This window comes from Rattus norvegicus, assembly GCF_036323735.1.
Source record: "Rattus norvegicus strain BN/NHsdMcwi chromosome Y unlocalized genomic scaffold, GRCr8 chrY_unlocalized_31, whole genome shotgun sequence".
In the NCBI taxonomy this organism is placed as follows: domain Eukaryota; kingdom Metazoa; phylum Chordata; class Mammalia; order Rodentia; family Muridae; genus Rattus; species Rattus norvegicus.
In genome coordinates, this window is record NW_026947391.1 from 276,058 (window position 1) to 302,756 (window position 26,699).

The following is a 26,699-nucleotide window of genomic DNA, read 5'->3' on the forward strand; positions in this document are numbered from 1 at the left end:
AACATCCAAAACCTTCAAGTATTGCCCTGGGACCACAGGAAGGTAAATATTAGAGAACTGATATCTAATAGAACTACAGAACCACATTCTATAGTCCATGTTTAGTAATGTCTGGTAATTTTTGGGTAAAATAAGGATTTGGGAGTTTATCATTTGAAAGAGGTACACAATATTTACACTGTTATATTCACTCTATAGCTGGGCCATGTTTGTTGCTAAATTCATTGCAAAAATGGAATTGGAAAAAATGAAATTTTTGAGTACACATGCAGGAATATATATAATGTGCACTGTCAATTAATGTACAATCAGAAAATGTAGCACAATATTCACTCATTAAAGGTCTGTAGGGAAAATACTGGCACCTGGGGAACAGAGAAAACCTAGGTAATTGAACTTATTGTCACAGGATTGGACTTGAGAAAAATTTAATATACAGAAGAATCTCCTTCCTTACGTTATCCTAGATCATTTCTAACCATGACGAGCCCCTGACTAACTTTCTTCATTCAGAACATGTAACCACTAATGAAGCAGAGAGAAGTCTCTAGCTTTAGAGAGATGTAGCAAGTAAAGGTTTCTACTGTGTCACAGGAGACACTCCTGGAGAGGCCACCTCCAAATCTGGTCAATGTAAGGAAAGCTGTTCGGCAGGTAGGCCATGGCAGTTCTCAGTGACTTCATCATTAGGCCCTGCCTGAAAAATCTCTGGTATCGTGGAGAGCCCTAGCTTCATCTGTGATGTCACAAGTGTTGTCATGTCAGCCACTGCCTCTCAGATATTCCTTCCATATTTCTATGGTTTACTAATTGGCCTCTAATTCAGAGTAAAGAGCCATTTGGAAGGGAGGACAAATAGGATGAAGAGATCAGAGATGGGGAGAAGGAAGATGGCCTTCTGTCATGGTATAATAGAAAAGAAGAAATATGTGTTTCTTGGGAAAACACCCTGGTAGGATGGCTTTAGTTCTTTTTTTCTCTAGGTTAACCGAGCTCTTGGAGTAGTTGCTGAACATCCTAAAGACCTTTGGGCAGATGGAAAAGTTTCTTTTTAGATTTTGATGTTCCTGGGGATTTTTTGGCTGATGGTAAATGTTTCCCAGGAAAAATGCTAGAACCAGATTGTTTTTTAGATGCTTTAGAAGACATGGAATTTTTCTGATATACTTTGGTTAATGGCACAATGTCTAATTGATTTTTTTTTCAGTGTGGGCTTTCCCTCAGACCGTTGGATATATAAAAAAGTTTTTGTATTTTTGAAATCTAATTTCCACAATGACAAATTACTTTGAGGATGTAGAACACTTTCTGGAGCCCTCGAGAGTGGTGAAGAAATTCCCTGAAACTCTAGGGCAGACAGTGAACATACCTTTTTGGTTGGAGGAGGAATTACGAGAGCATCTTGGGAAAATATGGAATGTCCAGCATACTCTTGTAAGGATTGGAAACTTTCCAAAATTACTTCATCATTTTTGGAAAATTTCAAGGCCCTTTGGATAGATTGAGAAGGTGTGGGACCAAACTGAGGAGTAGTTGTAGCTTTTGGTGTATCTTTGAGAACAGAAGATGGCACAAGTTCCCTTTTAGCAGAAGGGAGAAAGTTGAAACTGTCTTCCTTAGAGGAGAAATTTCTCAAGATTCCTTCAGTAGGATCAAATCTTAACCCTTTGTTTCTAGAAACTGGAGGCCTGTGGTCGACTTTGGTAGAGGGAGATAGTCTACTATTTCTTCCCAGAGTGGACATGTGAAATAAATCTACTTGGGTAGATGGGCATAGTTGTAAAGCATGGTGTTTAGATGCAGTAGATCCTAAGACATCCTTCTCAGATGAGGAAGGTCTTAATGTGCTGTGTATATGTGTAGAAATCCTGACTGTGATGTCAGAATGGGGGTTAGGTATTAGAGCTACTTCTGAAGATGTGACTTCTCCTAAAGCATCATGGACATATGTGAGATGTCTTAGAGCTTCATGCAGCAGATAAGGATGTTTCTAGATATTGTTGTGTAATTGAGGAAGTTCCATGAAAAATTTCTTCACTGGAGAAGAGGAAACAGACTTTTGTATAGAAGTGTCAGGATCCCTAGGCTTCTTGATAGACAAAACAGGTTCCAAGGAACCTTCAGAAGATTAGGTAAAATCCAGAGCCTTTTGGGTATTTGGCAGATGTTCTGAGTCTGCTTGTGGGTATAAAGAAGGACTGACAACCCTTTGTGCACATTTGGAAGAGTGTGAAACATCTTCTTTAGTTGGGGAAGATGGCTGATCTTGAGGAGATAAGGAAGTTCCTATAGCCTACTGTGAAATTTGCGGAGGTTGTATGCATTCTTTTGCACAAATGGAAACCAAGGATTCCATTTCTTCAGATGTCGAGGATCCTACAGACACTGGTGTTTGCTTACCATGTTTCCCGACTCTCGTTCACATATGGTTGGATCCGTAACCTTCTCTTCAGATGGAATATGTCCCAGAACATCTTTTGTACATGTGTCACAACCACAAGCCATTTCTAAAGATGTGACTGTGGGTAGAATTCCTTTTGTAGATGTTTCTTGTCCCACAGTCTCTTTATAAGATAGCGTATTACTCAGGGAATACTGGTCAACTTTGGGAAATTCTAGCATCTCTGATGTATATGTGGAACATTTTGGAGCCTCTCCTTTCAGGAAAGAATGACTCCAGTCCACTGAGGAGGTAGGGAATGGTTTATCTTCTCTCTACTTTGTATAAATATGGAGTCTGCATGGTTCATTGACTGTGTTTTGTGATAAACTTGACTCTTTTGGCCCTTATGACAAGTCGGGAGGATCCTTTTCGGTGGTAGAGGATATGTGAATAAATCCCTGTTTTATAGGGACATTAGAAATACTGGGTGAGATGTTGAGGGTGCTAAATCATATTTTTTATGTGCAGAAGGAAGAAGAGTCCCTTGAGTGAACTCAGAATTTTGTTCCACATCTTGAGTGGGTGTGGAACTCTCAAGAGCCCCTTCTGAAACTGGCAATGGTCCTTGATCTAATGGTGTACATGCAGAAAGTTTTGTCTCTGCTTGGTCTTGTACGTGTCTTATGAGGTTCACGTGGGGATTTGTGACTGTATTTTGTACCCCTTGGACCATAAGTGATGAATTAAGCTCAATTTTATTATTGGAGGACTCTGAAGCTCCTCTTGGTTTAATAGGGAAGCTCTGAATTCCCCTTAGTCAGCAGAATCAGGTTTCAAACTCATTATACCCGAAGCAGATTGCAGAAGGGACTTTGGTGGAGATGGAGGACATCTTTGACTATCTTTGTGAATGGACATAACTCTCTGCCCTGCTTTGACAGCTGGCAAAGGTAGTAAAGTCTCATATGGAGAGGGGGCAGGACTTAATCCTTTTGTAGAACATGAGAAATCACTGAGATTACCTTTAAGACAAGAACTTTTGCAGCCCTCTTTGTCTGATGGGGCCTGTTTTACATCCCCTTGACCAGAGGGGTCTTCTCCAATACACTTTGGAGTAGAATTGGAAAGACTGGAGAACTGTAGGATAGGGAATTAACATTTGAAACAGCTTTGGAAACTCTGTGGGACAGAGAGCTGATCACCCAGAAGAGTGGGCAATACTGAGACCATAGGGAAGGAAAGATTGCCACTTCTGACCACCGGTGCACACATCCCTAGCCGAAGAGGAAACTGCAGAGTGCCTCTGGACACATGAATATAGGAGTAGTCAAGCTGCAGGAGCCCTGCAGTCCAAACTGCACCTGGATCTGAACTGGTCCAAACCGCATCCTACACCCAAATTTCTTGTGGGGTGGGGAACACATAGACCATCAGAGGGGCAGAAACCCCTGAGAACTCTGTTCACATTCCTGACTTAAGAAAAAAAAACAAACACCTAGCTCCATCTCGGCCTCCTGTGCATAGGGACCTAGGAGCAGTAGGGGCAGAACATTTCTGGTTGCAGCTCTCATAGAGAGCTGAAAGTCAGCCCGAGGAGCGTCTTCAGGACTGAGACCAGAGGTGAATCAAAATTTTCTGCTCTAAGTGACCTGATTGGTGGACTCAGGACACGAAAAAACAGAACTCCTCTGGGAGAAGGCACTTCCAGTTTCTAGCTGGCTCCTGAGCTTTACTACTCCTGACCTAGAGCTCCCTGCTCCCAGATGCTGTGGGAGAGAGAGCTGATCACCCAGGGGTGTGGGCAATAATGAGCCTACAAGGCACAGAGACTGCCACTTCTGCCCTCCATTTCCCACATCTCTGGCCCAAGACAAAAGAGCAGTGCCTCTGGACACAGGAATATAAGAGGAGTAAAACTGCAGGAGTATCATGTGCCAGACTGTGCCTGGATCTGAAAGGAACTGGTCAAACAACTCCCTGCCCCCAAATCCTGAGAGTAGGGAACTAGACCTTCAGTAAAGCAGACACTCCTGGGAAAAGAGAGGAGTCTACACTCTGCCAAGTTCCTGACTCAAGAGGAAAACACCTTGTTCCTTCTATGCCACCTCACCAAACAGAAGGTCCTAGGAGAAATATGGGAAGTTCCTTCTGCTTCCTGCCCACAAGGACAGCTTAAAGCCAGTGGAGAGGAGTAACTGCACACATGAGAGCAGAATACTCTGTTCCCATAACAGGGTAAAAATAAAAAGAAAAAAACAAAAAAGCAGGAAGTCAAGCCACTGTCAGAAAGAGCAAGACAAGCTAAATTCAGGAGCAACCTGATGGCTAGAGGGAAGCACAGGAAATCAAACAACATAAATCAAGACTACTTGGGTTCATCAGAGCCCAAATCTCCCACCAAAGCAAAAACTGGATATCTAAACACACCAGAAAAGAAAGATCTAGATTTAACTTCACATTTTATCATGACGATGGAGGATGTTAAGAAGGTCATAAATAACTCCCTTAAGAAAATACAGGGCAATAGAAAATACAGAAGTAAACACGTAGAATCCCATAGAGAGGGAACAAAAAGGTACCTTAAAGAACTACTGAAAAAACAACAAAACAGGAAAAGGAAATGAACAAAACCATCCAGTATTTAAAAATGGAAATAGAAACAATAAAGTAAGCACAAAGGAAGACAACCCTGGAGATGGAAAACCTAGGAAAGAGACCAGGAGTCATAGATGTGAGCGTCACCAACAGGATAAAAGATATGGAAGATATAATCTAAGGAGCAGAAGATTCCTCAGAAAACATTGACACAACTGTCAAAGATAATGTAAAACAGAAAAATCTCCTAGCCCAAAACATACAGGAAATCAAGGACACAATAAGAAGATCAAACATAATAATAACAGGTATAGAAGAGGGTGAAGACTGCCAACATCAAGGGACAGTAATAGCTTCAACAAATTTATAGAATAAAACTTCCCTAATCTGAAGAAAGAGATGTCCATAAACATACACAAAGCCTACATAACTCCAAATAGATTGGACCAGAAAAGGAAATCCTCCCATCACATAATAGTCAAATCACCAAATGCACAAAACAAATAAAAATTAAAAGCAGTAAGGGAAAGGTTAAATGACATATAATGTCAACCTATCAGAATTACACCATAATTCTCACCATAGACTTTGAATGCCAGAAGATCCTGGACAGATGGCATACAGACACTAAGAGAACACAAACGCCACCCAAGGCTACTGTATCCAGCAAAACTGTCAATTAACATAGATGGAGAAACCAAGATATTCCATGACAAAACCAAACTTACACAATATCTTTCTACATATCCAGTAATACAAAGGACTCTAAGTGGCAAACCCCAATACAAGGAGGCAAGTAAAATCATAGATAAAGCAAGAAATTATTCTTTTCACAACAAAATAAACAGAAGCACACAAACGTAAACTAACGTCCAATTATGAAAATAAGAGAAAGGGATCATCACTATTCCTTAATATCCATCAACTTCAATGGACTCAATTCCCCACTAAAAAGACACAGATTGATAAACTGAATATGTAATGAGGACCCATCGTTTTGCAATACAGGAAACACACCAGAGATAATGACAGACACTAACTCAGAGTAAAAGACTGGAAAACAACTTTCCAAGCAAATGGTCTGAAGATCTAATATCATATAAAATCGACTTTCAACCAAAAGTCATAAAAATCCATAAGGAAGTACACTACATATTCATCAAAGGAAAAATGCACCAAAATGAACTCGAAATCCTAAAAATCTATGCCGCAAATACAAGGACCCCTACATACATAAGAGAAACCCTATTAAAGCTCAAAGAAAGTATTGCATTTCAAACAATAATAGTAGGAAATTTCAATATCCCATTCTCATCACTGGACAGATCACAGAAACAGAAATTAAACAGAGACATAGACAGACTAACAGAAGTTATAAACAAAATGGACTTAACAGATATTTTAGAACATACTATCATAAATAGAATATCATAAAACAAAAGGATATAACTTCTTCTCACCACTTCTTGGCACTTTCTCCAAAATTGATCATATAATCAATCAAAAACCAGGTCTCAAAGTATACAGATAGATAGAAATAATCCAATTCATCCTATCAGACCACAATGAGCTAAGGTTGTTCTTCAATAACAATTAGGAAAGAACACCCACATATACATGGAAGTTGAACAATGCTCTACTCAATGATAACTTGGTCAAGGAAGAAATGAAGAAAGAAATTAAAGACTTCTTAGAATTTCATGAAAATTAACGTACAATATACCCAAACTTTTGGGACAAATGAAAGCTGTGCTAAAAGGAAAAATATCTCTGAGTGCCTGCATAAAGACAGGAGAGAGCATACATCAGGAACTTGACAGCACACCTAAAACTCTAGATGAAAAAGAAGTAAATATGTAGAGGAGTAGTAGAAGTCAGGAGATAATCAAACTCAGAGCTGAAATCAACCAAGTAGAAAAAAGGGGACCATACAAAGAATGAACAGAACCAAAAGCTGGTTCTTTTAAAAAATCAACAGGATACATTAACCCATAGCCAGACAAACCTGAAGGCCCACAGTGTGTGTCCAAATTAACAAAATAAGAAATGAAAAGGGAGACATAACAGCAGAATCAGAGCAAATTAAAAAAGTATTCAGATCGTCTTACAAAACACTATATTCAACAAAACTTGTAAATTTGGAGAAAAATGACAATTTTCTAGACAAATGCCAGGTACCAAAGCGATTTAACAGAAAAACAGAAAAAAAAAAAAACAGAAAAACCGTTTAAACAACCAATAACTGCTAAAAAAATACAAGCAGTTATTACAAGCCTCTGAACCAAAAAGAGTCGAGGATAAGATGGGTTTAGTGCAGAAATCTATCCAAAATTCAAAGAAAATTTCATACTAGTACTCTGCAAACTATTCCACAATATTGAAACAGATGGAGCACTACCTAATTGCTTTTATGAAGCCACAATTTCTCTCATACCTAAAACACACAAAGACCCAACAAAAAAGAGAATTTCAGACCAATTTCCCTTATGAATATCGTTGCAAAAATACCGAGTCCAAGAACATATCAAAACAATCATCCATCATGATCAAGTAGGTTTTATCCCAGGCATGCAGGGATGGTGTTGTATATGGAAACAATCAATGTAATCCATTATATAATCACACTCAAATATAAAAACCCAATGATCCCTTCATTATATGCTGATAAAACATTTGACAAAATTCAATACCCCTTCATAATAAAAGTACTGGAAAGTACATGAACTTAAGGCCCATACCTAAACCTATAAAACAAATACATAGCTAACATTAAACTAAGTGGACAGAAACTTTAAGCAATCACACTGACATCAGGTCCTAGACAAGGCTACCCAGTCTCTCAGAAATTATTCATTATAGTTCTAGACATCTTAGTCAGAGCAAGCAGACACTGAAGGAGGTCAAAGGGATATAGATTGGAAAGGAAGAAGTCAAAATAGCACTGTTTGTAGATGATAAGATAGTATACTTAGTGACCTCAAAAGTACCACCAAGGAATTGCAAAGCCTGATAAATAATTTCAGCAAAGTTGTCGGATATAATAATAAGTCTGCACATAAGTTAAACAAGCGGAGAAAGAAACTAGGGATATGAAACCCTTCACAATAGCAACAAATAATATAAAATATCTCAGGGTTTCTTTATCCAAGCAAGTAAAAAATATAAGCATATGACCAGAACATCAAGTCTCTGAAGAATCTGTAGGAGATTTCAGAAGATGGAAAGATCTCCCATGCTCATGGACTGGCAGGATTAATATAGTAAAAATGGCCTTTATACCAAAAGAGATCTACAGATTTATTCCAATCCACATCAAAATTTCAATCATTTCTTCATGGAGTTAGACAGAACAATTTATAAATTCATCTGGAATAACAAAAAAACACAGAACAATTAAAACTACCATCAACAATAAAAGGACTTCCTTGGGAATCACTATCACTGAACTCAAGCAGTATTCCAGAGCAACAGTGATAAAAACTGTACGGCATTGAGACAGAGGCAGCCAAATAAACTGGTGGAATAGAACTGAAGACCCAGAAATGAACCCATACACCATGGTCACTTAATTTTTGAGAAAGAAGCCAAAACCATCCAATGGAAAATAAGATTGCGTTTTCAGCATATGGTGCTGGTTCAACTGGAAGTCAGCATGTATAAAAAGGCAAATTGATCCATTCTTACTGCCTTGTAGAAACCTTTAGTCCAACTGCATCAAGGACCTCAACATCAAACCAGATACACTAAACTAAGAGAAGAAAATGGGGAAGCATTTCGAACACATGAGCACTGAAGAAATTTTCCTGAAGAAAAAACCATTCACTTATGTGCTAAGATCAAGAATCGACAAAAAGGATCTCATGAAACTGCAAAGCTTCTGTAAGGCAAAGAACACTTGGTTCGGACAAATGGCAACCAACAGATTGGGAAAAGATCTTTACCAATCCTACAACAGATAGAGAGCTTTTATCCAAGATATACAAAGAACACATGAAGTTAGACTGCATGAGACAAATAACCCTATTGAAAAATGGGGTTCAGAGCAAAACAAAGAATTCATAGCTGAGTAATGCCGAATAGCTGAGAAACACCTAAGAAATGTCCAACATCTTTAGTCATAGGGGAAAGGCAAATCAAAACAACCCTGAGATTCCACCTAACACCTGTCATAATGACTAAGATGAAAACTCGGGTGATATAAGATGTTGGTGAGGATGTGGTAAAAGAGGAGCACTCCTCCATTGTTGGTGGGAGTGCAGACTGGTACAACCATTCTGGAAATCAGTCTGGAGGTTCCTCAGAAAATCAGACATTGAACTAGCTGAGGATCCAGCTATACCTCTTTTCGGCATATACAAAAAAGATGCCACAACATATAAAAAAGACATGTTCTCCACTATGTTCATAGCAGCCTTCTTTATAATAGGCAGAAGCAGGAAAGAACCCAGATGCCCTTCAACAGAGGAATGGATACAGAAAATATGGTACATCTACACAATTGAATACTACTCAGCTATCAAAAACAATGACTTTATGAAATTCATAGGCAAATGGATGGAACTGGAAAATATCATCCTGAGTGAGGTAACCCAATCACAGAAAAACACACATGGTATGCACTCATTGATAGGGGCTACTAGCCCAAATGCTTGAATTACCCTAGATGGACAGAACACATGAAACTCAAGAGAGATGATCAAAATGTGAATGCTTCACTCCTTCTTTAAAAGGAGAACAAGAATGCCCTTGGCAGGGAATAGGGAGGCAAAATTTAGATCAAAGTGAGAAGGAACACCCATTCAGAGCCTGACCCACATGTGGCCCATATGTATACAGCCACCCAAATAGACAAGATAGATGAAGCAAAGAAGTGCATCCAAACAGGATCCGGATGCTGATCTGTCCTGAGAGACACAGCCACAATTCACAAAATTCATATGCAAATGTCAGCAATAAACCACTGAACTGAGAATGGGACCCTTTTTGAAGGGATTGGAGAAAGATGTAGAAGAGAATGAAGGGTTCGAGACGTCATATGAACAACAATGACAAGCAACCAGAGCTTCCAGGGACTAAGCCACTACCCAAAGACTGTACATGGACTGACCCTGGGCTCCATCCTCATAGGTAGCAATTACTATCCTAGTAAGAGCACCAGTGGAAGGGGAAGCCTTTGGTCCTGCTAAGACTGAACCCCAGTGAAGATGACTGTTGGGGGTGAGGGTGAAAATGGGGGAAGGTTTGGTAAGGGAAGACCATATAGAAGGGGAGGGTGAGGCGTTAGGGGGATGTTGGCTCTGAAACTGAGAACGGGAATAATAATCGAAATGTAAATAAGAAATACTCAAGTTAATAAGGATTTAAAAAAAAGATTTAATGCCAGTAATGAAATAGACTTGCTAGCAAGACAGAGCAACCAGGATAAGAGCAACTTCCATGTCATTATATAGGCTTCCTTTAGGAGGAATTGCCAACATTGTAGCTGGATTAAATACCTGGATTCAAGGAGTGTTTTTGTATTTCAAGTATTCAGAATAGAAGTAGATCTTCTCACTTTGAATGAAAGTGGATTACCTCAGAGGTAGGGCCATTATTTTATGGTTTTAGATAATTCCAGCTTTAGTCAAGTAGGCAACCAAAAATAGCCATCAAAAGTCTATTTCTTGTCAACTTAAAATTACATCATATATCCTTATGTTGTGAATAATTTGTAAATGAAAATAATAACCAGATTATAATGGTGCCTTGATAAAATAGAATGATCCTACATCCAAATAGAAATGCAATATATATTTTACAATATCATAGATATACTGATGTGATATAATCATCAATTCTACAATCTAAAACACGATACATATTTAGAATCGATGGAAATGTGTTCTATGGCACATTCTTTCAGTATCTCAAATTTGAAACGAATATGAAAACCATTGGTATCGTCTTAATTGGTATTATATTGCATGATGAAGAAATTGATGAAAGAAAACACAAAAATCTATAGAAAAACTTTGTTAACAAAATACAAAGGAATTATTGATTTCAATTATTAATCATTTTTCTACAACTGGTTATGGTTATAAAGACAACCATGTGTAAATACCTTCTTCACTACCCTGTCTTATTTGCTTCACCCATAAGAAGCACCTCATTAGATAACAATCTACATTCCTGATGGATTTGCACCCTTTGTCATTCCGCATGGGTTTAGCTATTTTCTTTATACATTGAGTATGTGGGCAAATATTTCTCCATCTTTTCCCACATGCATCTGTCTCTGGTTTCTACCTCTTGTCCTGAAAAGTTTTGTGGAAGAGCACACAACTCTCTTCTAGAAAATGAGAGTCAAAATGACCTAGCTGACTGCATATTCTTTACTCTTATTAAACTGCATTCTTGTTTTCCCTTGCATCAGTCAAACAGGATGTGTTTTTTTTTCTTGTATACATTGTCTTTACAATGAAATCTGGTAATTTGCAATTAAAGTTAGTCTATTGAAAATGTTTCTCTCCAAGCCTTGGTCATATATTGAATGGTCTTTCAATTTTTACCCTATAATATTGTTAAGCCACAGCATCATCTATTTGAAATCGTAACCAGTTTGAGCAACTTATACATTTCATCATGGACTGTGACCCTGATGTGTGGAGATTTCTTCCAAGAGTGCAACCTGAGTCATTCAACTGGGATCCAAACAAAGAAACTCAACTCAGCGGTTGAGGCCCCTGTGATACCCTGGTCTAAATTTCCTGCAGAAATTGTGAGCTAATTACTCACTTCCAGAAGCAATACTGGGTATAGGATATCCTTGGACTTGAACTTTGAAGAAGGAGATAGAAATTGTTCAATTGGCACAGAGCTATATACAGACCAACAGTTAGGGTAACATCATTTCTTAGAACGATTTGTGTTATGTATAACCTACTTAGTCATAAAGGAAATGCAAATCAAAACAACCCTGAGTTTCCACCGACATCAGTCAGAATTGCTAAGATCAAAAACTCAGGTGACAGCAGATGCTGGCAAGGATATGGTGAAAGAGAAACACTCCTCCATTGTTGTTGGATTGCAAACTGGTACAACCTCCCTGAAAATCAGTCCTGAGTTTCCTCAAAAATTGGTCATTGCAGTTGCTGAAGACCCAGCTATACCTCCCCTGAGCTTATACCCAAAAGATGCTCCAACATACAACAAAGACACATGTTACACTATGTTCATAGCAGCCTTATTCATAATATCCAGAAGCTGGAATTAACCCAGATGTCCTTCATCAGAAGAATGGATACAGAAAATGGCCTATATTTACACAATGGATTAGTACTCATTTATCAAAAATAATGAGTTCATGAAATTCATAGGCAAATGGATGAACCTAAAAAAATATCATCCTGAGGGTGGTTACCCAATAACAGAAAAACAAAGTATGCACTCATTTTTAATTGGATACCAGTGCAAATGCTCAAGTTACCTATGATCCAATGCACAGACCACATGATACTCAAGAAGGAGGACCAAAATGCAGATTATTCACTCCTCCCTTAAAAGGGTAAATAAAATATCCATAAGAGGGGTAGGGAGAGATTGTTCATAGGAGACTGAAGGAATGGCCATTCAGAGTCTGCTGGACATGTGTCACACACCCACACACACACACACACACACACACACACACACACACACACACACACATGCAACAAAACTATTTTGGATAAAATAGGCTTTCAGAGATTATCATTTGAAGTAGGTACACAATATTTACACAGGGACCTAAGAGAATTCAGCTGAAGGACATTATTGTTTTCTGGCTGTGCTGAGAGCTGAAAACCAGTTGGTAAGGGTGCCTACACACTTGAAAGCAGAGATAAGACCAACTTTTATGCTCCAAGTTACCTGTCATTTGGACTCAAAGACACAATGAGAAGATCAAATGTTACAATTAGAAGTATAAAAGAGAGTGAAGACTCCCAACTTAAAGGGCCAGTAAATATCTTCAAAAAATTATTGAAGAAATCTTCCCCAACCTAAAGACAGAGATGCCGAAAAACATGCCAGAAGCCAACAGAGCTGTGAATAGATTTTACCAGAAAAGAAATTCCTCACATCACATGATAGTCAAAACACCAAATGCACAAAATAAAGAAAGAAGTTTAAAGGCAATAAGGGACAAAGTCAAGTAACATATAAAGTCAGACCTATGAGAATTACACAAGGTTTCTCACCAGATACTATGAAAGTCAGAAGATCCTGGAATACTCTAGACCATAAAAGAACACAAAAGCCATTCCAGTCTACTATAGCCAGAAAAATTCTCAATTAACACATATGGAATTACGAAGATATTCCATGACAGAACGAAATTTATACAGTATCTTTCTACAAATCCAGCCCAACGAAAGATAATAGGTAGAAAACTCTAACACAAGGAGGGAAACTACATCCTAGAAAAAGCAACAAACTAATCTTGCAATGAAACCAAAAGAAAAGAGACACACAAACATGACTCTTCCTCTAACAACAAAAATGACAGAAGCAACAATCACTATTCCTTAATATCTTTTAACAAAATGGAGTGAATTCCCCAATAGAAAGACATAGACTAAATGAATGGATACATAAAGAGGACCCAGTATTTTGTTGAATGTAGAAAACACAACTCAGAGACAAAGACAGACACTACCTGAGAGTATTAGGCTAGAAAACAAATTTTGAAGCAAATGGTCTGATAGAAGGAAGCTGGATTTGCCATTCTACTATGGAATATAATCGACTATCAACCAAAAGTTTTCGAAACAGGTGAGGAAGGAAATTTCATATTTATCAAAAGATTATCCCACCAATAGTAACTGTCAATCCTAAATATGTATGCTCCATATACATGGGCACCTCCATTCCTAAAAGATACCTTACTAAAGCTCAAAGCACCCATTTGCTCCTCACTTAATAATAGTGGGAGATTTCAACACCACAATCTCATCAATGGACTGATCATGGAAACAAAAATTAAACCAAGATCTAGACAAACTAACAGAAGTTGTGAACAAAATGGACATTACAGATATTTATAGAATATTTAATCCTAAAACAAAATAATATATTCTTCCCAGCATCTCATAGTATTTTCTCCAAAATTGATCATATATCAAGTCACAAAACAGGACTCAACAGATCGAAGAAGACTGAAATAAGTCCATGCATCCTATCAAACCGTGACAAACTAAGGCTGGTCTTAAATATCCACAAAAACATCAGTGAGCCCACACATAACTGTAACTTGAACAGTGCTCTACTCAAAGATAACTTGTCAAGCAAGAAATAAAGAAGGATTAAAGACTTTTAAGAATTTAATACAAGTGATGGCACAACATACATATGCTGTACTCAACAATAAAAGAACTTCTGGGGGAATCACCATTCCTTACCTCAAGCAGTATTACAGGGCAATAGTGATTAAAAAGCAAAGAACAATGACAAAAAAGTTGTATTTGTACAGATTCCTGGGAATGTTGATAAGTGGAATAGAATTGAAGACACCAACACAAACACACACATAAATGGCCACTTGATATTTAATAAAGAGGCTAAAACCATCCAATGAAAAACGATAGGATTTTCAACAAGTGGAGGGCAGCATGTAGAAGTATGCAAATCGATTCATTTTTATTGCCCTATACAAAGCTTAAGTATGAGTGGATCAAAGACCTCTACATCAAACCCAATAAACTGAAACTTATAGAAGAAAAAGTAGAGAAGAGTCTTGATCACATGGGCACTGGGAAAATTTTCCTGAACCAAACACCACTGGTTTGTACTGTAAGATCAAGAATCGGAAACGAGACTTCATAAAACTACAAAGCTTCTGTAAGTCAAAGGACACTGTTATTAGGACAAAACAGCAACCAAATGATTGGGAAAAGATCTTTTTCAATCCTACACCTGATACAGAGCTAATATCGAAAATATACAAAGAACTCAAGAAGTTAGACACCAGAGAGCCATACAATCCTATGAAAAATGGGGTACAGAGCTAAACAGAGAATTCTCAACTAAGGAATAACAAATAGCTGAGAAGTATGTCAAGAAATGCTCAACATCCTTAGTCATCAAGGAAATAAAAATAAAAACACTCCTGAGGTTCCACCTCACACCAGTCAGAATGGCTAAGATCAAAAACTCAGGTGACAACAGATGTTGGTGAGGTTATGGAGAAAGAAAAACACTGTTCCATTATTGGAGGGATTGCAAACCTGTACGATAACTCTGGAAATCATTCTGAAGTTTCCTGGGAAAATTGGATAATGCCCTAACTGAGGACCCAGCTCTACCTGTACTCTGCATAGACCCAAAAGATGGTGCAACATTCAACAAAGACTCATGCTCCACTATGCTCATAGCAGTATTATTTATAGTAGCCAGGAACTGGAAAGAATCCAGATGGTCTTCAACTGACGAATGGATACATAAAATGTGATACATCTGTACAATGTTCTACTATTCCGCATTAAAAACAATGAATTCATGAAACTCATAGGCAAATGGATTGACCTAGAAAGCGTCACCCTGAGTGAGGTAACCCAATCACAGAAAAGGTCACATAGTATGCAATCTCTGATAAGTGGATTTTAGCCCAAAAGTTCGAATTCCTCAAGATATAATCCACAGACCACATGATGTTCAAGAAGAATAATCAAAGTATGGAAGCTTCACTCCTTCTTAAAACGGGGAACAAAAAACATTCACAGGAGGGTATATGGAGGCATAGGTAGAAGCAGAGACTGAAGGAATTCATGCCCCACCTGTGGCCCATATACATTTATACAGTCACCAAATTATATAAGATTGTTGAAGTTAAGAAGTTCATGCTGACTGGAACTGGATATAGCTGTCTCCTGAGAGACACAGCCAGAACAGGTCAAATTCATATTTGAATGCTAGCAGCAAAACATTAAGCTGACATTGGAACACCTGTTGGAGGAATTACAGAAGCGATTGAAAGACCTGAAGGGGCTTGCAGCCTCATAGGACAGCAATGCCCAACAACGATAGGTCCCAGGGAGTAAAGCATCACCCAAAGTATATACAAGGATTGACTCATGGCTGTAGATGTATATGTAGCACAGGATGGCCTTTTTGGGCACAAAGGGGAGGAAAAACTCTTAGTCCTTCCAAATTTGGACTCCCAGTGTAAGGAAGGTCAGAAAGACTAGACGGGTGGATGATGTGGATGGGAACTCCATTATCGAAGAAGGGGAGGGAGAGCAGATAGATGTCTTATGAACAGGAAACCAAGAAAGGGTATATTTGAAATTTAAATTAAAAAATCAAATAAATGAAAAGAGGATACTCAGATTCCTTTGAATAGGTGGAAGCATATCTAATTTCCTTGTGTGCAGGAGAGGAATTGTTGCTGTCCCTCTAGGAAAATGTAATAGATTTTTGATGTTCTAAAGTAGAAGGGTGAAAAAGGATCTCCCCTAGACTGTATGGAATGTGCATAGCTTCTCTTCTTCTTATGTCTGGAGCACTACTGAGCAGAAGTTGAAGGTTGATTGATACCTTGAAAATTATAGAACATTCCAGCCAAACACTACTTCAGCAACTCCAAACTGGAAATCACAGTAAAGAATACACATTTGAATGTCCATGGTAGGCAGTCAACAGTCTTAGAAGTCTTGTACAAGGCTCTAATGGAGTAGTGTTGGGTTCAGTGTCTTATTCAAATATATATCCATCTACACATTCCTCTGCATGTGAAAGGACATCTCTGTGTAAGGGAACACAATGAAGACAGTAGTCGGATTTATGTTTGCTTTTAGACTCTTGTTTGAGAACTCAGTCCAGATTTCTCTGAGATCTCTTCGGTCAGAACAGTGTTTCCCAGGACAATAAACTTAGAAATTTAAGAGAGGAAATACATTTGGCATATGGGGAATCTGTGGTAATTCCTTGGCCTCCTGGAGTCTTCTTAATTGTATAAGTCTAAATCTTACTGGGTAAGATGGTGGAGGTAGGGAACTTGAACAGAAGTAGGACTGTTGTGTCAGTCCTCAAAAAGGTAATATGCAAGACTTCATGGGAAAAATTTGTTATTGCACCGTGGACATCACCGGGATTTCTGAGAAAATGTGCAAAGGAGATATTCTATACCTGTTTGTTAGAACTGTAAAATCTCTGTAAAATTATTTTAAAATAATAAGAAAGACCATTTCAAGCTGGAGAAAATGTAAGTACCTCGTGGAGCAGAGGAAGATCCAGTATTGCTTGATCAGCTTCCTATTCTTTTTCAGTATTTAGAATGTCCATATATTTTCATGCCATTTGAAAGTCCAGGTAGTAATTCTTGCATCAGTCCTATAGGTTGCATTTTATTCCAACAGTTGTCTTTGGGCTTTGAAGACTTTTGTCAGACAAGAAAAGATCAAAACCCCTTTCTTCCATGGAGGAATGTCTCAGAATACCTTTAGCAGGAAGAAGTTTGTATGTAGTCCTAGACAGTTGGGATGTAGCAGGCTCACAAAATCAAGAGAAGAAGTGCTGAAGATGGCCAATAGAGAGTGCAGGCATGAGTACCCCTTGGGCAAAAGAAGATATTTCAGGCCAATGTTGTCCTTTGGTAAAAGTGTTCTTGCCCACTATACAGAGAAAAAACTTGTATACTTTGAGTAGTTGTGGAGTGTTGATACTCCCATAGGGAAAAGGAGAGACACGGAATCTCTTCTTTGAAATGATGACATTTACAGACCCCTTGGACAGAAGATGTGAATTTGAGAACAACTGGAGCAAAAGGTGTCATTCTGATGTCCTTCCTAGAGGAAGTTTTGAATATGAGACACAGTTAAGTGTAAATTTTGTGCCATCTTTCACCAAAAGTACAATGTTTCAGAATCATTCTTTGTCAATTAGGTTAGCTACTGAGGACCTTTTTGACTGGAAGTGGAGTTTTAGACCTGGGTGCCAGAGATGATCTCAGGAACTGCCAGTCTTATAAGACAGATAGCAGACACTTATATACAGAATATACATTTGATATATAGTGGACATAAATTGGTGATTTAAAGTAATGATGTTTAAGAGTAGAATATTAAAGAAGACGTAGAATCTGCTTAAAGTGACAAACCTATTTTAGGATAAGGGAGTTTTCAAGCCTAAATTGAGCAGGAAAGCTAGGGCTACTTTACATATTCACATCTTCAGTTACACCATGGTAGGCTCTAACCGGGGTCCAAGCATTTGTATTATTCAGCAGTCATGATTTTCAGTCTCTAAGTCCTCTTGAAGCTAATCATCAACGACATGGGTATAAGCATGAAGGATGGTATATAGGAGAGATAATGAAAGTTTCACGATTTGCTAACACAGATCATAATTAGGTGAAGTACCTTTGGCCAAACCTATATTTATTTAGTGGCCATTATTAGATGAACATGATCTAAAGCTCCCTATTAGAGGGTTATACTTCATCTAAAGCTCCCTATTAGAAGGTTGAGTATGCTCTAAGGACTCTTTAATCTTGGTCCTCTTGGGCAAAAAAAAAAATCTGAGATCTCAATAGTAAACTCCAGTCCTTCTTATAACAGATCTTATACAGAAGGGGATGGTGTAAAGTATTATTTGTCAAAAAATAAAGACCTGAAGGCCACCAATCAAAGTGAAGTGCTGATTCCCCTTCTTCTAAAGGGGATGGTGTTGAGATGGCTAGGAAATAGGTGCAGTTTTAGTAACCTGTGTTCATAACTGCAACTTATGGAGTCATCCTGAACTGCTTTGCTAAACAAGAAAGTGCCTGGCCATTTTTAACCAATTACCAAGATCTAGTCACCTAACTGTGAAGAAGGAAAAATTCTAGCTCACCTTTGGTGGTGGGAAAACAGTATGGTATTGCTTAATTTTCTTCCGATTATTCTTTCCAGTTTCCATTAGCATGCTCTTCCATCAGGGTAAGTGATTATCTGAACTCTGATGCTCCATCGATACATATACATATACATATATATATATATATATACATATATGATGTATAAATGTATATATATCATATGTGTATAAATAAGATGTATAAATGTATACATATGATGTATATATATTATGTATAATGTGTATATATATATATATGTGTGTGTGTGTGTGTGTGTGATGTATATATGTGCATATGATATATATAAGTATAAGTGTACATGTGTACACATCCATAAATGAGAGATGGAAAAATTGCATTTCTGACAACCATCTGTAGTAAGATTGCATATATGTTAATTTTAGCTTTCTATACTCTGCCCTCTGATCTACAACAAGTATCTTATGATGTCCCACTGCGAAATCGCAATCAGGATTGCCTGGTAATCTTGGTCAAGATTGGCACTTAAGTAAAATGAGTTTAAATCAGGTATAAGATATCCTTGTAATTAAGTGATGCACTTGGGACTTCCAGAGCTAGAGGCTACAACTGAAACTCCTCACAAGTATAGATGGAATCAACGAGACTTGCCCTTAGGAGCCAAACCTGACATATCTCGTGAGCATCATTCCATAGCATATACACCCTTGGCCATGAACTGACTGCCTATAGTTTTTGTGGTTGAAGGTCCCATTTTGTACTACATTGAACTACATGTTATTGAATCTGATTCTGGCTTCTACAGAGGTATGCCATGAGACCATGGGGCCTCTTTAGTCAGAAGTGAAGTGACTTGAGCCCACTTTCAAATAATCAAAATTTGGGGGTCTTTCCTTTATATGAGTACTTGAGAAGACATAAGGCAACCAGGGAATGAGTAGAGTAGGCTCAGTTGTAGGAGGGAGGTCTGACATTCTGTTCAATGACTTAGGTAACTGAGGGAAAAAGGAAAATCTCGACGCCTTTAAGAAAGAGAAAACTTTGAGATCTGATTGTGCAATGGTACGTGTTAGAAAACCCTTGGAGTTGGGGTTGGTAGCATGAAACATCCTGTGACACATGGATGTCATTGTAACCTGATTTGGTGAAGGATTTTCTCCAACAATGCCCTTCATTTTCTATACTTCTTTAGTTGGTAGAAATTTTACATCGTGTATTAAATCTGGGGAAGTTTAGGTAACAACCCAAGCCTTTTTTAAACAGCTTGGATGACTGTCTCTGGATCTGTTGCTCATTCAGTTTGTCTTAATATGTCCATATATGGGTAGCAACAAAGGGTGCTCTTGATTTCTAGTGATTGGCTTGATTGGAATCAATCAATGATTCTATATATAGGACCTGGGACCTCAAACCCGATGGAAGAAGATATTTCCCTATCCACCATGGTAAAAGGTAAAAAGCCTTGATTCTCTATTATTTAGAGTATATCCATGTGAGGTAATTCAAAGTCATGAGGGACTGCTTTAGAATACAAGCTTTGGCACACTATTATTTGAAAAAGCATGTCTCATGTCACCTTGTGAATAAAGCAATGTGTGAGTTTCATTTGGTCAAAGGCAGTGTACACCATCAAGAGGTGAGCAAGATCCAAGGCCACACTGATGGGGAAGGAGTCACATCATCGTTCAGGGTAGTTCTCAGGGCCTCTTCAAAGAGGAATGAGTCTAGGATGTATCTCAGAACAGGAGATTTCTGAGAACAGATTTACAGAATGGGAAGTTCTGAGAAGATCTTTAGCTAAAGTGAAATCCTGAATGTATTGGTTCACAATGTGGAGTACCCTAGTCATATTTTGAAGAAAAGAATTATCAACTTCACCCATGGTCAGCAGGGGAAGGTTATCGGCTACACTGGGCCTTGAGGAATGTTCTGACTCTGTTTCAGTAACTTCTAAGTATGTTCCCTGTATGTATACATATATATCTTTTAGTCCAGGCAATGGTCACAACAAAAGTATAAGTGGTTCAGGAAGCGGTGATGTTTCTTCAAGGATGTGTTCAGCTGCAAACATATGTGAATAAAATATAGGAATATTTTGATGACCTACTTTAAGGCACATGGTATAAGAGTCAATTTAGCTTTGTGTCTTCTGAACTAGGATTTAGAAGCAGAGAAATATAAGATACCATTGTTTGCATATGTGTTGTATGAATACATTGAATAAAGAGGTTAGTTTTAAGCAAACTTTCTTTATAGGGGTGTTGAGTGGCATGGGCCGAAGGGCAGCTCTAGTAATTCTTTAGTTCCACAGGTACTCCAAAATTAACATAGTACACAGGGAGGAGTTCTGAGACAATTGATGTGCACTGAGAATAATTTTTAGAGCCCTTTCAATAGAATTTCATTTCCCTAGCCCCCATTCGCAGAAGCTGAGGGTCTAAAATCGACTTAGTGGATTGAAGTAGACAATTGGCCCACAATCCTACTGGAAAGACAACGAATGCTAGATGGTCTTTCATGTAGGATGCGAGGTATAACACTCCCTAGGTCTGGCAGACCTTTAAGGAGAAAAGACAACACCACTTGATGGGTATAGGAAAATAAAAGGCCCATGTAAGGCTTCAAACAGGTTTTAAGCCCCTTTATCATAAAGGGTCTAGGGCAATGCTATACTTAGGCGAGTACTGACATGCTCTACAATATAATCAGAAGGAGTAAGTTAACACTGGGTAAAGTGAACCCCATGTAAGAGAGGAAAACTCTAAAGCCCTATTGAAAATGAAGAGAAACTTCTTCAGGCATAGTGTATATAGGTGTCATACACACTTCTGTCAAGAGAAAAGCTTCCTGGTACCTTATACAGTGGATAAAGTTTCCAGCCGTAATCATAAGTTTCAAATTCTCATTCAGAGGTTTATATATTCATAATTTCTGTTAATGCAGGAGAGAAAAGACAGGAACATATTTCTTCTGCCAAAGGCTTTGGATAATTTTTTCTGGCTAGGTTAATTCTTCTGGTTTGTTCAGCTGTTAAGATCTAAGCAGAAATGTTGAAATTATTACATTTTTATTGATTTGTCTTATTGCAGTTTGCAAGGGTTATATACTCTGATTCTAAACTACGACTCTGGGACTTCAAACCGGAGTGGAGCAGAGTCATTGGATTATAGAAGGAGTCACTTTTGAAAATATGTTTAATCAGTTAGGGATACGACTACTTTGTTGGAAAGTCAAGGACCCATTATTCAGAGAGAACATTTTAGGAGGATTGGGAAGAGTGAGAAGGTCACAGAATCCTTCAGGCAAAGGTTTACCTTGGGTACTGGAAGAAGGCAGTCAAGTGCAACTGTTTTCACAGTCCAGAATAACTATGTGTCGGGGTACTCTGAGGCGTGCTGGCCAGAAATTAGGGAATTTGCTCTTACATATTGGGTGGTAATCTCTGGATTTATGTTTTGCACAAGCTGTTCAGAAGCAGGATAATCATCGACAACAAAGATGAAACTGCTCCATTTTATGTGAAAAACCTTAAAGGCAGAACTTAGGTTAGGGCTCAGATTTGCCCTGACATGTCTGAGGACATCATGTCCACGTGGTCTTCCATTCCTTCAAACATTTATCTATGCCTGGCCACCCAGGTAAGAAAGGAAACATTAAGACCTCTTAGAAGAATAGAACTGAGATCCTATGGATCAGAAGAAACCATTGTCAGGGGATATTAATTTAAAGTTTCCTTAAGAAAAAAAAAACTGTGTGATATTTCATTTCATTTGATTCTCTGTATGTTCTTCATCAAAATAATTTGTATTAAGCCCCTTTCAACTTACAGGGTATGTCTAGATTTTCTTATTCAAAGAAAGTAGAATATATTCATCTTACTTTGCAGAATATGTTTTTCAGGGGCTCTTCATTGCATCCCAATTGAAACCCAAGTTTACCTTGAACTGAAGGAGAAACCTGGGAAAAATTAGGAAACATATCTGTGGCACAGTCCATAATATCAGGAACTAGTGTGGGTTTACTCACCCTAAATTAATATCTAAACCTACTTTGGATAAACTAGAATGATCTGAAGTAATCTTTCCTTCAGGGATAACACATGATGCCTCCTTAATCAAAAAAAGAATGGATGAGTACCACCAAGTAAAGATGAGTTGCTGTTGTCCCTGTGACAGGAGAATTGATTAGAGTATTCATATTCCCCTTGTATTTGAGAAAAAATTAAATTGCTTACAATAGCTCAGGAGGTCCTAGCATTGCATCATCTTCTAATGATACTCACAGTCTAGCATATCCACATCTTTAGCTGAATATGCAAGAGCCTGAATATAGATTACATGATTCATGAAAAGTTGAGGTGTCCTAAGCATGATTGCCCCCTAAAAGTATATTCAACCAAAACGAAATGAGCACCAGACTGATGACTTCACAACATATCATGTGACTTTACTCAAGGAAGTAGCATAAGATTCCAGGATTTGCTCCCTCCTTTTGGATTTCAGTGAACCTTCACCAGAGGGATCAATGCTCCTTGGTCCGAGGTAAAATATCCCATGGGCCCCAAGCAGAAGGGATGGTTCTGAGAGACCATTTTGTCAAATGGGTAACTCTAAGGCCTATAAAAATATCAATGTTTTTGAAAGGAGAAAAGTCTTAATCCGGTTTGATAGTAGGGGACTATCCATGATTACCTTCTATAAAAAACAATGATCCCATCACTCCAGGCCTCTACATTTTCAGAGAACTCCAGAAAATTCTTATCTCCAAGGACTCCACTACAGATGTGACAGCAATCTGAGGTTTATTCTGAAATCTTGTGTGAAGTCACTGTCTCTAATCCTTTTTTAAACTTACTATTAGCAGCACAGGTATGGGTGTGAGGGATATTGACCTTTCTGGTGAGTATCTTAGATAAGTGGCCTTGGATCCAGGGTGGAACTTTTATTCATTGGCCATGGGACGTCAATCCATTGTTCTTGGAGATTTTTTGGTGGTCAAAGTTGTATTGGCTATGCAATAAGGTTTGAGGAACAAGTTCTGGTCTTTATTAGTTGAATGGTATACCTGAGTCAGCCACGAACAAAGTGAGAGTCTCCTATGGATTCTTGTTGACAAGGATTCAATCTCAGGTACACTACAGCAGAGGCTGACTGTTTGAGACACTCCTCAGTCACAAGGTCAATTCTAGATCTTCTTCCATCAGATAGCTATGTCTCTGACCCCTCCATTGCAGACAGAGGAAGAATAAAGTGTTTCTATTCCAGGGCAGTTGATTTCTAGTGTATGTCGTTTCAGGGGCATTTGAGTCCTTTGATGTTTAATGATATCAGAGACAAATGATTGGATTTGTCTATTATTTTTCTTGTTAGATGTCGAATTATGTTTCTGTGGCTACCTACATTATCTTCTTTTGTGTTTTAAAAGTAGATTAGGTTCTTTCTTTTTCTGGGTGTAGTTTCCTGCCTTGTACTGGAATTTTCCACCTTTCATCTTTTGTAGGACTGGATTTGTGGAAAGATATTGTGTAAATTTGCTCTTGTCATGGCATATCTTGGAATCTCCATCTATGGTAGTTGAGAGGTTTTATAGCAGCCTGGGATGACATTTTTGTTCATTTATGATCTGTGTGATATATGCCCAGGACCTGATAGCTTTCATAGTCTATTTTAAGAAGTGTGGAATACTGATTGGTCTCCCTTTTTATGTAACTCAACTTTTTTCCCTTACTGGTTTTAATATTTTTTCTTTGTTTTGTGTACTTTATATTTTAACTATTATGTGATGGAAGAAATTTATTTTCTGCTCCAAATTTTTGGGAGTTCTCTTTGAATTTTGTACGTGTAAGGTTGTCTCTTTCTTTAGGTTAGGGAAGGTTTCTACTATAATTTTGTTGAAGATATTTACTGACCCTTCAAAGTGGGAGTCTTCATTCTCTACTATACCTATTATCCTTAGGTTTTATCTTGTCATTTTGTCTGGGATTTCCCGGATGTTTTGGGTTAGGAGTTTTTTGTGTACCAAGAGCTGTGGATCAGGTTCAGCTATATGGAATAGATAGAAACAAAAGTATGCTGTAACAGACTACACCTCCATTCGTGGGTTCTGAGCACTCCAGGAAGTTACCTCTGAGAAGAAGAAGTCTCTCCTGTGCTCTTGAGTGTGTCAGCACTCCTGGAAGTCCATCTATTTCCTCATGGGATCTCATTCTTTCATGTCAAATATATTGCCAGATGAGATAATTGCTCAGTGAACACAGTATTGTGTTGAATATGACACAGACTATCTGTGACAAATTAAAATATATAGGCAATGTCAACTAGGTCATTGAATTGTAATATATTGAAGAATTCACATAATTACTACATGTTGGACTAACCAATGAATGGGATGCATATTTATTAAAATGAAGAATAGTATAAAGTTTATTTTTGAAACTTACTGAATCATGTAATAAATAATAAGTCTCCATTACTGTATCAGGTCCATAATAGTGGTATAGATTAGGAATGAATAAAATGTATTATGAACTTTCTTTTATAAAAATTGCATTATAGTTCAAGAAAAAGAAAGAAATGAATCCATAAATCAGTCTGTTACAGTTGATAGTATGCAAGTAGTTGAAGAATCTATTTTAAAAATATGGTCATGGAGATTGTCATAAGGAAGTGACATTTAAGTTAGATTAGATGAAATATAGTTGATCTATATTTTGGGCAAAATCACAGTAAATAGAAGGATGATAAAAGGACAAAGAGCTTGACATTTCCAAAAAGTAAATATGATAGTAGTTTGTATTGACTAAGAGATAGAAGAGCGGTCCAAATAAAGCTGAAGCTTAGGCAATGTCTCATATGGGAATATAGGAACAGTATTAGACATATAATTTTTATTTACTGTAAATGTCTTAGAAATCATTGAACAGTTTTAAATAAGTTTGTTTAACTCACAATGTATATAGAAGGGACTCTGGTTACTTATGTATTATGAGATGATACAGAGAATAATTTTAAGGATGTTTTTGAAGTCTATCTGGAAGTACTGTCAGTGATAATGAAAAAGAGTCATATCAGAGAGCTATGTCGGAAATTGTTGTGTTTGGTAGAAGAATGAGTGTGGTGTGGGCAGGAAGAAAAGAAAGCCAATGTCTTTTTTTGAGCAAAAGAAAAGTTGTTGGTGTTATTTACTCTGATGTGGAATATTTCATGATAAGTGGATTTAGGAGAATTATAAAGGAATTTATTTTAGCCCCTTGAAGATGCTTGAAAGAACCTCTAACTCACTAGACATTCCTACTTACTGTTCATTGTTTGGTGATTTAATCCATTACTAAGACCATTATTAGCTGTTATATAACAAAACTCACTTCAATATCTGTATTTTTTAAGTTATAAATGGGAGTACTTATTTAATGAAGAGCAAACCTATGATTATATTACATGCTTATTTAGTATATTCAGACAAATTATTTGCCCATATACTTACTACAAACATTTTGTATTGCAATTATAATTTAATCCAAGTTTATTGGTGCTGACACACTCTTTGATTAGAATTTAATGGCTCATGATTGTGAATTTCACAGAAAGAAGTCATTTTTCAGATTTTGTGAATTTACACACCCTAGAAGAGTAAAAACATGTGATAAATTCTAGCTCTTCTACTTTTAATCTTTAGTATTTTAGTGTGTTATGATATACATGCAAAAATTCCTAATCCAGATGATTTTAACTATAATATCCAGTACTATTAAACATATCAACAGTATTTTACAAATATGAATAATCTATGCTTTCAGAAAATTTTCATCAAAGGAGCAAGAAATTCTTCATAACTTCAACACAACATGGCCTTTGGGAACAGAATAAAACACAAATAAGGAAAGGCGGAAAA

General features: G+C 37.6%; 1 long non-coding RNA gene across 1 annotated transcript; it reads left to right on the forward strand.

Moving 5' to 3' along the window:
* Nucleotides 1-589: 589 nt before the first annotated feature.
* Nucleotides 590-26,699, forward strand: LOC134484704 (uncharacterized). Its single transcript, XR_010062383.1, has 2 exons — nt 590-952; nt 26,605-26,699. It is a non-coding gene; the product is annotated as an uncharacterized LOC134484704 (long non-coding RNA).